Raw genomic sequence first — 15,447 nt, 5'->3', positions numbered from 1 at the left:
TCTTGAGCTTGTCGATGAACCAGATGCTTCTAAGTTCCCTCATTGCCTTTGACTAACATTCTGGCCTTCCAGGACCCTGAGAACAGTGGCCTAAGGTCAGCAGGAAGTAATTGCAGAAATAAGTATGTCATTCCTAGAATGTTAGAAAAAAATGGGAATTTCTCAAATGTTGAATGGGTAATTTCCAGTGTATTAAATCTTATGAATCTCTTGGTTTAAACTTCAGAAAAGCTCTACCAATGGACCTCTTGCCCTGTGCCCATCTCTTCTTAATGCCTCTTTTTCAGCCCTCTTAGGTCATACAGAAATTATACAGAATTTTGATAAGGTAACAGACAGAATATACCTCCAGGATGGCAATTTACATGATGTTCAGTAGCATTTCAAGGAGGAGATATTATCTTTGAAAGGAAACATTAAGACCTAGAAATCACAGGTGCAGAATGGGGACCAGAAAGTTGATACCATAGGGAAATCACTAGAAACATTTGCATTTGAAGGTCAGGAGAGTCAGGCTTTATGAGATTATGATTAAGAGATTTGAAATGATTGAAAAAATCATTGGAGCTGATGAACAGGGTGAGAAGACACAAGGGCAGGATACACTGTCACCACCAGCTGTCAGAATTGGTTTACCCTGGATTTTAGCAACATACCCTGTAATTTACTCTGACAATGTGTCAACTTCTAAAGGCTCAAAGGGAGCCAAAGAAGGTAGATGGACGCTGAAGGGAATGAATGATTTAAAGGAAATTAAGCACATTGTCATTACTTATGACTTGCACTCTACATTTGTTAAGGAAATGATAAGGAGTTGGGTTTCTAATGTCTGGGCTACTTCTCATGATTTCTCCCAGTTAGCATCCGTTGTGTTAGAAGATGGACCATCCTTGATGTTTGGAATTTATTTTAGAGAAGAATCCAAACATACAGGACAGCAAGGGAGAGCAAAGGTGTGGAGGTTTCCCAAGATCAAATTCTTGGTGTAGGAGCTTATGCTGATCCACAGGTTTAAGCTCATTATGACGAAGAAGTATTGTTCCTATGCCACAAAACAGCCTTGAATGCTTGAGATAGATAGAACTAGGGAAAAGGGTCAAGTCATATACCAGGGTTAGGCAGGGACAGGGAGAACCCTATACTGACTTTTTGCAAAGATTATTTAAGGCTCTGAACATAGGAATAACAGACCCAGAAGCTAGATGAATAGTTCTTGAATCACAGGCTTTTGAAAATCCAAACTTAGAATGCAAAAATAATTTGGAACTTTAAGGTCTAGATCAACATAAGGTTCTAAATGATGTCTCAAATTTGGAGGATAAGTCAGAAATTCAAATAGGAAATAAGAAATGTATATTTTGGCAAACTTCTATAAATGATCAGAGACCAAAGCTGAGAGTATGTATAAATGGAATTGTTATTGTTGGTTTGATAGACACAGAAGCAGGTGTGAGTATCATTACTCCAGAATCTTGGCATCCAAATTGGCCTCTTCAAGAGGCAGATGTTCAATTACCAGGAATAGGAACCATATCTCGAGTTAAATGAAGCACAAGATGGGTTGACTGTATTGGGCCAGAAGGTCAAAGAGGAAAGCTAAGGCCATATGTAGCTGATATTGCAATAAATTTATGGGGCTGTGACCTGCTACAGCAATGGAATATCCAGATTAACATTCCTGCAGTCCCAGGAACTCATAATTCTGGGAAGGATGTAATAAGGTACTAGGCACAGAGGTCACCAGCCATTCAGGCTGTACAAGAACATAAAGCAACTAACAAATCTTTAGAGGTACCAACAGCCCTACATTTAAGATGGATAACTGAGAAGCCAATATGGGTTAAGCAATGGCCTCTAGCTGAAGATAAACTGCAGGCTTTAGCATAATAAGTACAGGAGCAATTAGATGCTTGACATATTGAGGAGTCAACTAGCCCTTGGAATTCTCCTGAGTTTGTTGTAAAAAAAAAAAATAAATCTGGTAAATGGAGAATGGTGATAGATCTAAGGGCTGTCAAGAAGGTAATTCAACCTATGGGCCCTATACAGTCGGGAATTCCTCTGCCTTCTCTGTTACCAAAAGGATGGCCTCTTATAGTTATTGGTTTAAAGGATTGCTACTTCATTATACCTTTACAAGAAAAAGATAGAGAAAATTTTGCCTTCACAGTGCCTACTTATAATAACTCTCAGGCTACTAGGTGATACCAATGGACTATCCTCCCACAGGGGATGCTCAATAGCCCACCCCTGTGTGGATACTTTGTGAGTCAGCCATTGGAAATAATACATAGGCAATTCCCTAAGTCTCTAATTTAACATTATATGGATGACATTTTGCTATCTGATTAAATCATAGCTACTTTAGAAAGAATGTTTGAGGAAATAAAGATGGTTTGGCCTAAATGGGGATTACAAATTACTCCTGAAAAGATTCAAAGAGGAGATTCTGTTAATTACCTAGGTTACAAATTAGGAGAGACAGATTACAGACTCTTAATGACTTTAAAAGATTATTAGGAGACATTTCCAGTCTACGACCGGCTGTTGGGATAACCCCCAATCTAATAATTCATTTAAATAAAACCTTAGATAGTGATAAAGATTTGAATAGTCCCAGATAATTAACAGCTTAAGCAGAAAAGGAACTGAGAATGGTTGAGGAAAAATTAAAGGAGGCACATATGGATAGGGTGAATCCAAATCTTACTTGTATTCTAGTCATATTGCCTTCTAGAATTTCTCCTACAGGAATTTTAATGTAGAGGGAAGATATTATTTTAGAATGGGTCTTTTTACCACACAAACCAAGTAAAAAATTAAAAACTTATGTGGAAAAAGTCTCTGAATTAATTATAAAAGGTAAACTGAGACTTCATCAACTAGCAAGTATAGATCCAGCAGAAATTATAGAGTCTTTCACTACTGATGAAATAAAAAGGTTATGGAAAGACAATGAACTATGGCAAAGGGCTTGTGCTAATTTTTTGGGAGAAATTAATAGCAACTATCCCCAAAGTGATAGACTTAACCTTATAAAGAGAACTTCTTGGATTCTTCTTCAAATTGTATGTGATACTCTAGCAATGGGAGTCCGTATATTTCTAAATTTATAGAGCTGGTTTTGGAGTTGGACTCTGGCTCAGTCCCTCTCTAATTCCAAGCCTGTTGTTAAAAGAAAAACCTAGAGTTTCTGTCTCATAGAGCCATGATATGGGACAGAAGGAAAAAAGGAATTTAGAAAACATCTTTGCTTTTCTTCATATCTATCATACCTTTCGTTAAATATATATGTCTGTATATGTCTTTATAACTAATGTTTAAGTTTTCCACAATGAACACTGAATTTTCCTGCAGCAATCTTTCAAGTTTTCAGGAAGAAGATGGGGCCCCATAACAACAACTCCACCTGGTTGATATGACGTCATGATACTGATAGCGATACTACAAGACCTGTTTGGGGTACCAGCTGCACAAGATGTTTCCAACTTGGTTAGCTGAAATGGTGCACATCTTTTACAACATTTTGGCCAGACCTGCACAAAATACTCAGAGACTATTTGCAATCTTACCAGACATTAATCTTGAAATTTAACCATCATTTTACTTTCACAGGATCCCCTAGAAAGAACGTCACCCCCATGACAGTTGGAAGTAATTCTTGAGGACACCATTCCCTCTCCCAGTAAAGTTTGTCCTCGGGTTTAGGGACATCATTCAGGGGTTGATTATAATTGATATACGGTGAGGGTTGGGGGAGGAATTTTATAAGCTCAGGGATCTTTTTGGGAAAAAAAGGGAAAATTGGATAATGGGATAATAGATTGGTATTTGTAAGGTATTGTTTATAGACAATTACGTTGGCATAGATTCTTATATATGGATACAAAGTTTAATTATATTGAATATTGTATGCATGCATACTTCTACCACTGTTTAAAACATATATTTAATATATATATATATATTTACCATATTGCAGTGTACATTTCTACCTCTGATCAAGATACTTGTACATTGTTTACATTTGAAGGTCATTGTCCTCATTTATTGCACAGTTGTTTATTTTCTTAGTCTTTAAGTTAGATAAGTATTAAGAATTATAGATCAATAGTCACCTATGTTTGTCATATTTATAGTTAGATTAATTTTTAGATACTTAGATATTATATTCTGTATAAATAGATAATCTTCAACCTCTTCAAAGAGCTGTAGAAAATGGCATTTAATCTAACTTAGAGTTCTATGGTAGCAAGACACAATCGCTCCTGGCAACACCGATCTCTTCCCGAGATTGTTGAGCACCAAAGACATTCCACTTGGAGCTTCTCTTCTTGGCAAAACTGGCCTCTGGGCAATGAACTGCCCATACCTCGACTACTGACAAAATACATAATATCCAGAAATGGAAAAGCAGAACTGTCAAATCTTGCCAAGACAGGTTAAGATGGTTTAGAAAAATTTCTTGCCTTTAAAAATAATGTCAGTTATTCTAGGCCTTAGCCAAAGTTGGTTGCTTCAACACTGCAAACATGACTTTGGGTAATTGCCCAGGTAGCCAGTTGTCTCTGTGATTTCTTGCATGTTTTGGAAGTTGTTTGATTGCACTTCCTAATTACTCAGGTAACATTATTTCCCTTCTTGGATCTTCTATGGGGTTGAAGATTATATAAATGTACTTACTTTCCTCTCATGACTTGGCCAAGTTATTTATTATACAAGACTTAAGCTGGTTAGAATAGGATATTTGTTCTTATTGTATATAATTTTGTAGTGGGTTTAGAACTCTCTTACTTAAACAGAAGGAGAAAGAGCTGTGGGAGCTCCTTCTGCTCCTTCAGCCAATAGACTTTAAGATACCAGCCCACTTAGGCATGGTCTTGTTTGCTTTAAAAAGCAGCAGTAGCCTTGTGCTCACTCTCTTGCTTCTGGCTCTGCTTCCAGCTACTAGACTCCTTTCCTGATTGCACAGAGGGCTGTTGTCTAGGATGGTGATCTGTAAGTTTTTCCTTTAAATAAATAACCATTTTATTAATCATAATTCCAAACTGGTGTGATATTGTTTTGTGACTTACTCCTTTAGGAAATGATAAACAATATACTTATTATACAAAGTAACTGCTGCCTCAAGGTAATTGGGAAAATAATACTTCATCCCCTCAGTGATGTCCTCCAGGCACAGAGGAACTGAGAGAGTTGAACAGAACTTTATTGTGGAGAGGATGTACTGGTATTATCCCATTAAAGTACAATATCACAGGGACAACACAGCATACTCTTGACTGGTCTGGAAATCATGAAGACTATAGCAACTCTTATCCTTTGTCTACACCAGAAACTTGGGACCAAGGACTGTCATCTGGAATTTGGTATTCCAGAACTGAAAATGGCTGTTGCCATGGGAAAAGTGACTGGACAATTCTGTTCTTCAAAACCTGGTTGCCCCCTGAAGGTGACTGTTTTTGTTTGTGTTCTTTTGATGCGGGAGATAAAGGTCTCTTTGTATGTTTTTTTTGTTTAATTTGTCATATCCTATTTATATTGTGACTAATTTTATTTCTCAAGTGGATGATCATACCTGTGTATTGGTGTTAAAGCAACCTTCTTTTGTAATGTTGCATGTGCATGCAAATAGCAATGGTTTGATGACAAAGGCTTGCAAGTAATTGAAGAAATCAAGAAAAATAGACAGACACGTGTTGCTGGATTAGTTATAGCAGGAACTTCAGCTCTTGTTGTTATGCCTACTACTTCTGCAGTTGCTTCAATGGCTTTGGCTCAGTCTATTCAAAATGCAGGGTTTGTTAATCAATTACCTAAGAATGTTTCTATGGCATTGGAGACACAAGCAGATACAGATGTAAAAATGGAACATACATTGAATGCTTGTATGATTTGGTACAATGTTTGGGAGATGAGCTCCAGGGCTTAATAACCAGTGCACAGCTGAAGTGTCCTGCTAATTATGAATACATATGCATTACAGCTTCTGTGAATAATGATAGTGTTATCGGTTGGAAGAGAGTTAAAGTACATCTATAGGGAATCTGGCATGATTCTATTGAATCCTTAGATTTGGCTAAATTACATCAAGAAATTTTGTATATGAAAAAGACTAAATTGGATTTTGATGCAGCAAAAGTACCTAAAGATATTTTGGAACATTTTTAAAAGGCTGTTCTATCATGGTCAGCATTTACCTCACTTCTTACTAGTATTACTATTATTGGAGCTTGTGGGGTTTTTTTGGCATAATTTAATTATCTATAGTTTTTGAGATGATTATGAACTCACTGTAAAATATGAACTTGAAACATCATGGAGTAAAACTCCACACACTTCCCTAAAAACTTGTTACCAGAGACTTGCAGTCAGAGATGGGTGAATTTCCTTTGCCTCCTTTCAACCTAAGAAAGAACATGAATCATTGGGATTCATGCTCGCATGATGGGTAAGATTGTGTCTGCTTTGGGGCAGACACAGTCTTCTGAGGGACTCTGAGGGGTCCTTAAAAATAAATGAAAAAGGAGGAATATGTGGGAGCCCACATGTGACTCAGTCTCCATCTGGGGTCACTTCTAACTTAAAGAATCATTTGAAGCCGGGCGATGGTGGTGCACCCCTTTAATCCCAGCACTCAGGAGGCAGAGGCAGGTGGATCTCTGTGAGTTCGAGGCCAGCCTGGTCTACAAGAGCTAGTTCCAGGGCAGGCTCTAATAAAGCTGCAGAGAAACCCTGTCTCGAAAAAAAACAAAAAAACAAACAAAAAAAAAACAAAAAAACCCAAACAAATAAAAGAATCATTTGAGTTCAAGTTTGCCTGCTCTGCTTTTTCCAGGAATCTTGAGGGCTGTGAGTAATGCCTGTGTTATCCCATAGAAAGAGCACTTTTATCCAGATGGAAGATCACATTTTTCTACTAAGATTTTGGCTGGTGTGTGCCAGCTGGAGGCAAGCCTTGTTAAAAATTAGGAGCTTCTTAGCTGGATGAGATGATGTACTTGCTTGAGCTTCCTCCCAAGGACACTGTAGGGAGGTCATTAGCTGATGGCACTGCTCTTTGTTCTGCCTTTTCCTGTCATTAGTACAAGTGCTCGGTGAGAAATAAACTCGGGGCTGTTTGGTATTGACCTTTAGTCCTCCCTGTCTATCCTATGTTTCTGTCCTCATTTCTCTTAACCTAACATTTCCTCAGCCTCAGTGGCCCCACCCCAGGTGCCCCCAGCTGATTTCTATCATCGTGGGCTCTGACAGTTGTTGTTGGCTCCATCATCTCAGTGAGTCAGTTCTAATCCCCATGAACAGCCTTCACTCTGCAGGTTAAGAAGTTTATTACTTGTCTTTTGGAGGATATGGTTTCAATAGCCCAGCTGCCCAGCACTCACTATGTAGCCACCATGCCTGGGCTATGCCTTGCTGATGATCAAACCCAGGACTTGGTGTGTGCTAAGCAGGTACTCTCTCAACTAAGCCATGTCCCTAGCTCAAGATATCAGTATATTGTGACTATCCCTGTCTATTTGTCATTTATCCACCCCCAAAACCCCTAGAACCCTCTTTCCTCACCTCTCACTGTCCTTTGTCTGTCTGTCTGTCTGCCTCACATTCTCCATTAGCAGGCTCTGAGCAAGACTGATCAGGTGTGACACCCGACTTTACTTCTGGACTTCAATGGCCCAGAGCAGGGTGTCAGCCACTCTGTGCTTTACTATGTCCACCGAGAAATGTCAGAGGACAGCGGCACCTTAGGTATTTTCCTCACTTGAAAGATTAGTTCTTTGAGATTTTCATTCTGTGTAATTTGATCAGGTTCACACTCCCGAGCCAGCTCCTCGTAGAACCAAGGCCATTGTCTAACCACCCAAGTCTGTGTCCTCTTTCTGCTTTTAAAAAACCTTTCAAGTCCAGTTGGGGCAGCAACACCATAAGGTCAGTGGATGACTAAGCAGATTATTCTGGGCAAAGGATGCAGTGCTTGCCCATCATGCTCCCTGGGCATGGAATGAGAACCTGACCTGCTCAGTAGGAGGAAGATAGTGGGTTCATAAAAGTTCATGGTGGCGCCTTGCCAGCTCATGAGTGTGTGAAGGTCCAGTGTGCTGCTGGTCCTCCCCCATGGGGTCAGAGGAGTTTCTGGGTGCTAGTTTCTGGAAGCACTGACTTTTAGACTCAGACACAGCATACCTCTCTCTTTAGCCTTGTATTCTCCAGCCCCACCCAAATCAGGACTGGCAGGAACAGGTTTGTTTACCACTGCAAGCCACTGTTTGCTCATTTTAATAGATAAAGTGTGAACACATTGGCCACACAACCAGGAGTTAGGGCCCAAGTCCCACTAAGAAGGACAGCATGCAGGCTTATGTTGATGAAGGAGACAGACCCCTTCCTGCTAGTGCACAGTTACACATTAGAAACAGCTCAGTTCCTTGAGCTCAGAGGATTGAGGAAGGACATAGATGCAGAGGAGAGAAGAAAGGTGGGGCTTTGGTGGGAGGAGGATGGAGAGAAAAGGACAACAGAGAACACCATGCCCCAAGGGGTAGAAAAAGGCTCTCAGACAGAAAAGGATAAAGGGAGAACAAGACAGGGAGAGAGTGACCACCTCAGTCAGAGAGATGCAGGAGTCCATGGAGACCTGTCTCCTAACAGCTGTGTTCCTGTGTTATCAGATGCCTGCTTTACTGTCTTCTCTACCTGTTCTGCATCCTCCTCTGCATCTCAAGTCACAGTCGGACCTTCTCTCTGTTTCTCTCATCTGTGTCTATGGTTGCTCCAGAAGAGAGGTAAAGGAGAAAGATAACACACACACTCTCTCTCTCTTACACATGCACGTGCACACACACAAACACACACACACAACACACACAGACACTCACATGTGCAGATTGGGCTTAAATCCAGTTTTTTAAAATGTGCTTGGTTACCCCCGACATTTGTGCCACTATTGCGCCAGTGGGCGTATCTTGGAGGCCGTCATTACTGTAACTCACAGGGCTCATACCTGGGTGAGACTGATGATTGCTTCTTCTCCTCCAGTAGCACACGTAGCTCCTTCTAGCACTGTGAGCACTAGTAAGTCGGGGTGGGAGCTTCCAGTATGAGCAACCAGCTAGAGTTGCCTCCATGTTCTTCTGCACCATGAGAATGTGGTGTCTTCAGCAATATGGGTTTACTGTCAGGTGTCTTCAGCAATATGGGTTTACTGTCAAGTTGTGAAAGGCAACCAACGCCATTGGAAATAGACTGTGATGTTTGGGGTGGGACAGTCTATGGGATCCAGTGGGCCAGCTTGAGAAGATGTAGCTTCTTCTTGGTCTGGGGGTATTAAGGGTGGCTGGCGTATGATGCCTGTTTGGGTGTTGTTTTCCTCCTTATATGGCAATGCCATTTAAACTCCTTTAATCTGTGTATATGTTTTAGGACACTTCCACAGTAGTAGGATTCTATGTGGCTTTTCATAAGGCCTTCAGTGTTAGATACTTCCTCTCATTCCTCCTCTACTCTGTGCTGTCACCCCTTCCCCATTTAATCCTCTTGTTCTAATTTCCACTTACCTCTTATAGCACTATGTGCTATGCCCCCATCCCTGAAAAATCCCCCATGCTGTCCCTTACCAGCTACTTAACCTCTGTGGGTGTTCTAAACAAAACACCCGTATTGAAAGAATAAAGGCAACATAGAAAAAGAACATGCATTGCCTTTCTGAGTCTGCATTAACTTGCCCTGGATGATCATTTCTAGCTTCATACAGTTACCTGATCATTTTGTGGTCTCATGTTTCTCTACAGCCAAATACCATTCCATTATATACGAACCACATTTTCATTATCCACTTGTCGCTCTATGGACTTCTTAGCTATTTCCGACTTCTGGCTGTTATGAATAAAGCAGCAATGGACATGAATGAGCAAGTGTCTCTGTAGTAAGATGCTGTGTCCTGCGGACATGCCCATGAGTGGTGGAGCTGGAGTCTTGTGGCAGATCTACTTTCAGTTTGTTGAGGAACCTCCGCAATGACTCCCATAGTGGCTGTTCCAGTTTACACTCCCATCAGCCGCGAGTAGTGTGCCCCATATCCTGAATCCTTGCCATCATCTGCTGACATCTGCTTTATTAATCTCGACAATTCTGTCTGGATTAAGATGAAATCTCAAAATCGCTTCCTCTCCCTCCTCCTCTTCTTCCTCCACTTCTAAAGGAGATTATCTTGAAGCAGCTGTCTGGTCTTCCTCCTCTTACAATGTTTCTGTGATGTTCCTGGAACCTCAGGGAATTTGTGTGGTTATTTTGTAAGTGTATTTACTGGGGACAGGAAGCCCACAGTGAGCTGATCTCTACACTCGAGTAGTTTTGTCTTTCTGTAATGATCTCAGACTATTGCAAAAAAAAAAAAAAAGAGCTTCTTTGAGAGATGCACTTATGAATGGATAAGTCTGGTTTTTAAAAGCTTCAATTATACATGTATGTATGTTTGCCTGCATGTATGTCTGTGTGCCACATGCATGCCACTGGGACTGGAGGTAGAAGCAGTTGTGAGACAGGAAGTAGGTGCTGAGGATCAAATGTAGGTCCTTTGGGAGATCAGCAAGTGCTCTTCACTTCTGAGCCATCTCCTCGGCCCTGTCTCTGTGTGAAGTTTATAATATGTATGGAAATAAAATGTATGAACTGAATAGAATGAGAATCCAGGATGTTCTCTTCTACAGTAGGGCTCTCATGTGTCACGTGGGGTCATAGAACATCACTAGAATGCCGGTTGTGATAAGTTAAATGTGTATACTATGATCCCCAAAGCAATAATGAAAAGAACAAGCAGCTAGTAAGCCAAATAGAGCCATAAAGACATCTGTTAAGTTGGAAATTTATACTTTGTACCTTAAAGGAGTAACATTGCCAACATAACAAGGAATATGGTTAGTAGAATAAGGTACAAAATAGAATAAATAAAAAAATACTTAAGCTAAAATAAGACAGCATAAGAGAAAGGGTGAAAAAGAACATAAGGGACAAATAATTTGCTTTTACACTTTTATCCAACAATATCTGTAATCATGATACAAACTAAAATGTTATATTATAGATACAAGCAATTCCCATGCATATGGGTGTTCTGTAGTCAGTGGGATATCCAAAGCAGGCGAATGCAATTTAGACTTTTCAGCAGAAAGCAGGTCCAGTCTCTGATGGACCGAATGTCAAACTGGTCTTCCAAAGCCTATTTATTGATTGTTACACAAAAGTTGTTTTATAGGTAAAACAAATCATCATTCCAATACCCTCTTGATGTATTCCGTGTGTTCACTGAAGGAAACCATCAGACTCCTAATTTTAGTCCTTTAGGCAGTACCCAATAATTCAAGATTCTCAAGGTGTGCCAGGATGGTGTTGTCACCAAAGTCATGCATCAGATGGAAAACTCCCTCAGAAAAAAAACTCTATCAATCATGAAAAGCAATCACTGTTCCAGATTATGGTTCTTTAAAGGTCTAAGGCCCTCCAACTATTACAGTCTATTGTTATTAGATACAGTGGGAAACAACTGTGACATTCTAATATTACCTTGGACACAATGACTCTACTAGATCCCCACAATACTGCTCACTATAACTACACCAGAGACCCAATAGGTTCTGCAGTGGACAATGGAGGAAACCCGTCCCTCTGCTGGGAGACGCCTATAGGACTCTGTGGAGGACACTGCTTCCTGCCAGCTACAGTGTATTCTGGAGTTGTCCCCTTTGTTGTGAGCCTTCTCCTAGGGAGTCATGAGCAGATGTCTGGTGGCACCACATGAACAACATTTTTTTTAACCTTGTAGCTTGGTGAGCCAATGATTTTATTGGGGGTTGCTCACAAGAGCACATGTAACTGATAGACAGCGGTATCACCCCCAAACCCACCCCAGCATGGGCAATGAATGGCTCATCAAAGCTGCCGCCTTGGCACTCCATCCATGCACAACTTGCAGGCAGCTACACGGGAGAGGACCTCCCTCCCCATCAGCGTTGCTTATTGCCTCCATTCTCAGAGAGGTACTTGTGAGTTTTACAACTTCTTGACTTTTTTGAGCTTTGTGTTTTTATAGATTCCTGTGTTTCCTTCCTCTTTCCAGGAGAAAATGTTTCAAGTTACAGAAAATAGCTACACGGCCTGTTTAATAAAGGCTTTGTCCCCGTATGGTGATACTGAATGGTGATGGAACCTTTAAGGGAAGACTTCATATTTGTTGTTGCCCAGTGTGATTAAGTAGTGAGAGCCCAGTCTCTTCTTCCTCTTTTCTGGATGAGGCCATGAGATGGCTAGTTTTAATCTACATAATGCTTTTGTTAAAATATTATGAACACCCTGGTTCAATCCTTGACATCTTCACTTCAGTGAAAGACATTGGTCTGCACATACATTAAAATAATTTTAACAGTTAAAAAACAATCTGTAGGAGAAATTACATTTTCAAACATATTGCTGATAGATTGGATATGACTATGCCAAAGAAGGAACATTGATTTGTGCACATTACCATATACAAACATTGACTCACAATGCATCACAAACCAAAATGGAAGTCCAAACTATAAAACTGCTAGAAGTGTTCAATATTTGCAGTTGTGTATAGGGAAGACATTCACTTCTTTCACAGTTGGATAATCCATGAAAAGAATGGTAAATGGAACTTCCCATATTAAAAAAAAAAAACACTTTGGTACCTTAAATGACATCGTTTCTGTGTGCCGTGGCATACACCTTCAATTTCAGCATTTGGGTAGTGGAGTTTGCTCTAATTTGAAATGTATCCTGTAATTTGGAATGTTTGTTCACATGTACATTTGTCAACTTACTGATTATTTAAAAAAGAGGTTCAAGGAAGGGGCTATAGCTTTGTTGTTAGAGTGCTTGCTCAGCATGTGTGAAGCCCCAGGTTCAATACTGAGCTCATCATAGACTTGGTGTTGGTGCCCACCTGTCATTCCAGCAGCTTGAGGCAGGAGGATCAGTTGGGGATCGGTTCATGACCATTTTTGGCTACAAAGAAAATTCAAGGCCAGCATGGTATAAATGAGACCTTCCATCTCAGAAATAAAGTCCAGCATTGCTCATGTTTCTACCAATTTTCCTGCATCATCCAATGGCACCAAGTTTGCTGATGATAGAATTGCTTAGAGCAGGCTACCAACTTATATGCTTTGATAAACCTCTGCCTTCCAAACTCTGTTTAAAATGTAAGGATATCTTATGTAGGCTGTGAGGTGGCCAATTCTCTTCCTAAGGAAGGAGTGAGCAGACAATGACTGGACAACAAGGGAACTTTATTTACCTCGTGGGATCAAGCATTTAAAGGAGAAAGTAAACTTTGAGACCCCCATGGTGGCAGAAGGACACCCACCATGAGACACTGTGAGCATCATATCTCTGCACTCCTGGTCTTCTGTCCCTGGGCAGGTCTCAAGGGCCAGAGCCAGCCTCGGGAATGAATTCTCATCTTCAGCCAAGAAATAGAATCGCAGAGGCAGGAATGTGCTCCACAGCCTGTGTCCACAGCTCGAGTCCCACAGGCTGAAGTGGTGGGATCCCGAGCAGGCTCCCTGCTTGAGACAGAAGCTTCAGAGTAGCAATCTTCTGACTTGTCTGTCTCTGTGAGTCTTCATCACACTGTTTTCTCTTGATAGATCAACTGGAAGCTAAACCCTCAGACAGGAGCCAGGAACCTGCCCAAGAGTCAGGTTTTGGCTAGGTTGCAGAGTGGGGAATCCTTCTCTGACTGTTCAGTGACTTTACCTCTCCAGAGGTCATCTAACCCAAATTTATAGGGCTATCTTGTTTCTGTTTAACTGAATGCATATGTATGTAAATAAAGTTAAAAACGGACCAATCAGAGAAAAGTTCTCAAAAATCTAGTGGGAGATGGAGGAAAACTATTTTATAATCAGGTCAGTGTTTACCCACCTGTGCAGTGGCAGAGAAGCTGATACTCGAACTGTCCAAAGAGCTTCCATCAGTTTCTGTCACCTTCCCCAGAAGCTGCATGGGGCAGGGTTCTCCACCCCTGCCTTCTGGTTCCTGCTGTCACTTTGATCATCAACCCAGCTGACCACCATTGCCTGCCACCATCTCCTCCTCCACTTGGTTCACCATTGCAGCTCTGGGTGCCATTTGTGTTTCTTTCCCAGCTGTCTCACTTGACAGGTTGGGTTGCCTCACTCCAGGTTGTCAAATAGTAATCTAGAGCAGCTGGAAGCCCTATCCTGTTTCCCTTTCTCTTCCACAATGATCTCTGAGCCTCAGGTGCAGGACTGTGCAGTTGGTTGTAGTCACTTTATTCTGTTTTCACCAGGTATTGCTGTATTAATACCTCTAGCTTCAGGGCATTTAGAGACGATTTGGAAGCTAGCAGCCACAGCCTGAGGACTATCTAGTGACTTTCTAGATGTGTCATTGGATGATGCTAATCCACAGAATGAAAATTGCACAAATTCATACTTTCACCTTTTCTAAAACATGGTCTCACTATGTAGCCCTGACTGTCCTGGAACTCACTTTGCAGCTAATGTGGGGCTGTAATTCACTGAGATCCACCTGGCATTGCCTTCTGCATGCTGAGATGTAAGGCATGTGCCCCACCATTGGCTCATACACTTTTATGTGCTTAATTAGTGCTACATTTGTTTCCCTAAAGATGCCACAATGAACACCCAATGTTTTATTGTTGTGAATTTCTGCTGTGGGTCTTCTGTCCCAAGACTTACAAATGGAAACCCCAAAGCAAATATACATACACATGACTTACATCACCTTTTCCTTTGTGGCCAGACTGTGTACAGTATTAAAATATTTACAAAATCCTTTAATTATTTTTCCTCTTTAAAAAATGTTTTGTATGTTTGTGTGTGTGTGTGTGTGCATGTATGTGTGTGTGTATGCATGTGTGAGTGTGGTGAATATCCTACTGCATATGTGCAGAGGTCTGACAGTGATGTTAGTATCTTCCTCAGTTGTTCTCCATTTTATTAACTACTTGAATCAATTAATTAATTTAAGACTAGTCAATGAGATCTGTCTTTACATGCTCCACCCTCCAAATTTTGAGGTTCTATATATATGCTCCATGTTTATGTCTAGCTTTATGTGGGTGCTGGGGATTCAAACTAGGTCATTGTGCTTGTGAGGCAGGTACATTTCTGACTGAACTATTTACCCAGCTCCTCTTCAACTTTCCCTAACTTTTGTAGTGTATAAAATTATGGATTTCATTATGACATTTTCATACAAATCATTCTTCACTCCTCTACTACAGTGGGCCCATATTTCATATAAAATAATTTACAGGCAGGCACACTGGCCACTAAGCAGATACAATTCTGCCAAACAAGTAAGATAGCCAACTAATAAAAGCCAGGAAGTATTGCTCCTTTCTCCTTTGTTAAAAATATAGATCGCCTGGGGAGAGGTGTT

The sequence above is a fragment of the Arvicola amphibius genome, chromosome 8 (genome assembly GCF_903992535.2).
Source record: "Arvicola amphibius chromosome 8, mArvAmp1.2, whole genome shotgun sequence".
NCBI classification, from domain to species: Eukaryota; Metazoa; Chordata; class Mammalia; order Rodentia; family Cricetidae; genus Arvicola; species Arvicola amphibius.
Note: the sequence above shows the minus strand (reverse complement) of the source record.